This window comes from Piliocolobus tephrosceles, chromosome 2, assembly GCF_002776525.5.
Source record: "Piliocolobus tephrosceles isolate RC106 chromosome 2, ASM277652v3, whole genome shotgun sequence".
NCBI classification, from domain to species: Eukaryota; Metazoa; Chordata; class Mammalia; order Primates; family Cercopithecidae; genus Piliocolobus; species Piliocolobus tephrosceles.
In genome coordinates this window covers 108,983,555-108,986,828 of record NC_045435.1, presented here as the reverse complement: position 1 = coordinate 108,986,828, position 3,274 = coordinate 108,983,555, and the positions used below count along the sequence as shown (strand labels likewise).

General features: G+C 33.5%; 1 non-coding gene across 1 annotated transcript; it reads right to left on the bottom strand.

The window, feature by feature from the left end:
- Nucleotides 1-1,384: 1,384 nt before the first annotated feature.
- Nucleotides 1,385-1,492, bottom strand: LOC111521430. Its single transcript, XR_002724945.1, has one exon. It is a non-coding gene; the product is annotated as a U6 spliceosomal RNA (small nuclear RNA).
- Nucleotides 1,493-3,274: the final 1,782 nt, after the last annotated feature.

Genomic DNA, 3,274 nt, shown 5'->3' with positions numbered 1-3,274 from the left:
TGGTACTTTCTATTAATCAAGATTTTACTCCTTCTCGCATTATTTTTATGGCATCTAATTTTATTTGGTTTCTTCAATATATTTCTCAGAGGTGAAATAGCTCTATTTTATGGATGAAAATCAAATCAAAATGTGGAAGGCTTACTGTGACCTTCATAAAGTCATCTCCCTGAGGTTCTTTTCTTATTTTTAAAATGACAATAATGAGGTCTACTCCAGTGTGCTGTGTAAGAATGGAATGAAATCATTCAGAGAGGCAAGGTAGCATTGGAAAGACTAATGGTTTTGGAGTCCGGTAGATGTAGTTTTCACCACATATGAGCTACGTGACATTGGGCAAGGAATTGACATTTATAAGCCTCAGTTTCCTTATGAATAAAATAAAAACATTAATCCTCAGTGGGACATTTCCATGTTAGATGAAGTAATATTTGCAAAGATCTTAGCATATAAAAGGCAAAATAAGGTAGCTTTTTTTTTTTTTTCAGTTGAGAGAAGACCCTGAATATGACTACAAAAAAGTATGAGAACCAGTGTTAGACCTTGTGTGTTTTAATATTATCTTGTGTCTATCTGGAAAAGTTTCTTTCTCTGTAGTCAATATCCACATCACAAACATGTATTGTATGACTAGTTTCCCTCTTGAAAAATTCTTAGCCTATTTTTGTTTTCTTTTAAATCCTGATTAAGGATAAGGCTAGGCTTCTGTGAGTTCTTGTCTCACAATTTTGTTCCTTTCAAAGTAGCAAAAGAATTTAGGTGCTGAGAGGAAAAGTCATAGTTGTATTTTAAAGCAGTGGTTCTTAGGTCACTTTGAATCAGATTTACCTGCAAGACTCTTAAATAATCCCAGATTTAAGGTCCCTATTCCTGATTCAGTAAATCTGAAGTACATTACTAAAATTTGTATTTCCCTAAGTGATTTTAAAAATTCTCTGTAATCATGGTAAAATAACTTAGCATAAAATTTGCCATCTTAACCATTTTTAAGTGTGCAGTCAATGTTAAGTAAATTCTCATTGCTGTGCAACCACTACCATCCATTTCCAGAACACTTACCTTGCAAAACAGAAACTCTATTTACAATGCACAATAACTCTCCATTTACTTCTTTCCCCAGCCACTGACGACCACTATTTTATTTTCCATTTCTATGAATTTAGCTATGCTTGGTTCCTCATATAAGTGGAAGCATACATTATTTGTCTTTTTGTGACTGGCTTATTTCACTGAACGTCATGAATTCAAGGTTCATCCATGTTGTAGCATGTGTCAGAATTTCCTTTCTTTTAAAGGCTGAATGATATTTCATTGTATCATTGTATGTATGGATCACATGTGATTTATCCATTTATCTAGTGATTACTCTTCCCCAAGTCATTTTTAAACTATGAAATACTTCACAAATTTGCATATCATTTTTGCACAGGTGCCATGCTAACTTTCTTTATATCATTCCAATTTGAGTACACATACTGCCAAAGTCAAGGACTCCAAATTATTTTTGAAATCACTGATAAGGCAATTTTTCCAGATGCACATTGGTGGGACATTAAATCAATCTAATTTGGTGACCAGTATTTTTTAAAGACATGGAATAGAAAAAAGTAAAATAGGTAAAAATTGTAATAATAGGGAAATGTATTATTTTAAGTATTGTATTTCTGTTTGTGTGTTTTTGTGGGAGAGAGGGGTTATGTGCACTAAATCAAGACATACTAGCTGTTCTCGATTTAAAAAGTATAAAGGCCACCTGTCCAGAGAACTAGAATATAGAATCTAGTTGGATGATATGTAAATTAACATAATGCTCTCAGCTCAAAATGTGTAGAGGTACTACAGTCATGATTTTACTTTTAAGATACTTAAAAATAAGATTGAGAACAGCCTTCTATAGACTGATGTGGACTCCATGCTTCATCATAGAAGTCTGTGTATTGCTTACTCATGAATCATTTTCATAACATTGTATTAGGAGTTATATATAAATTTGGCATCACTTTGATACACTAAGCTTTTATAGACTTCAGAAGTAGATAAAGAATTGCTAACAGCAGTAATGGAGAGGTGTGAATGCCACCAGCAATTCAAGATTCTGTTCCAACTCAGGAAACATACTACCCCAATCAAAACTAATTTCCTCCCCCTTTGGCATTTTTCTCAACCATATGTAGTTTTAAAATTATTGTGATGACTTCTATCACTCTTTTGAAAATATACAGGATGTATTTATCTAGGATAAACATAATTTTACTTAGTATGTTTTCTGAAATGATAGCACACAATATGTATCAGAAAATAGGCAATTATATGATAACTGTTTGTGAACTGTATTTGATTCTGCCAGATTTTATGAAAGATATATGTTTAACATATGCAAATGTTTATATTAGATCATATGGAATATAATTCTTGTATGCCTTTTAAAGAATTGCGGAATTCCTGTTCTTCCTCAGAAGAGTGATTTCCAAAGTGTCTTAGATTTTTTTGTATGGCTCCACTTCAAATCCTCTATGATTTGCATCATGCTGTACCATTTGACCCAGCAATCTATATACATAAATCATTCCATTATAAAGATACATGCATGCATATGTTCACTGAAGCACTATTCATAATAGCAAAGACATGGAATTGACCCAAATGCTCATCAATGGATAACTGGATAAAGAAAGTGTGATACATGTACACCATGGAATATTACGCAGCCATAAAAGGGAACAAGATCATGTCCTTTGCAGGGACATGTATGGAGCTGGGAGCCATTATCCTCAGCAAACTAACACAGGAACAGAAAACTAAACACCCTATGTTCTTAATTATAAGTGGGAACTAAACAACGAAAACACTTGGACACAGAGAGGGGAACCACATACACTGGGGCCTGTCCGAGGGGCCGGGGAAGGGAGAGTTTCAGGATAAATAGTTGATGCACGTAGGGCTTAATGCATAAATGGTGGGTTAATAGGCGCAGCAAACCACCATGGCACACGTTACCTATGTAACACCCTGCATGTCCTGCACATGTATTCCAGAACTTAAAATTAACTTACTTAAAAAAAAAAAAGACCATAATATTCCCAAATAACTGAAGTTGTTTATGTCTCCTGTTAATTCACAGAGAGAATAGTGGCATGGATGGATGAATAGATAGATAGATAGATAGATAGATAGATAGATAGATAGATAGATAGATCGATAGATAATACATGTAAAATAATAACACCTAAATATAGAATTAAAACTTCAAAAATTATAATAAATGGAGACACAA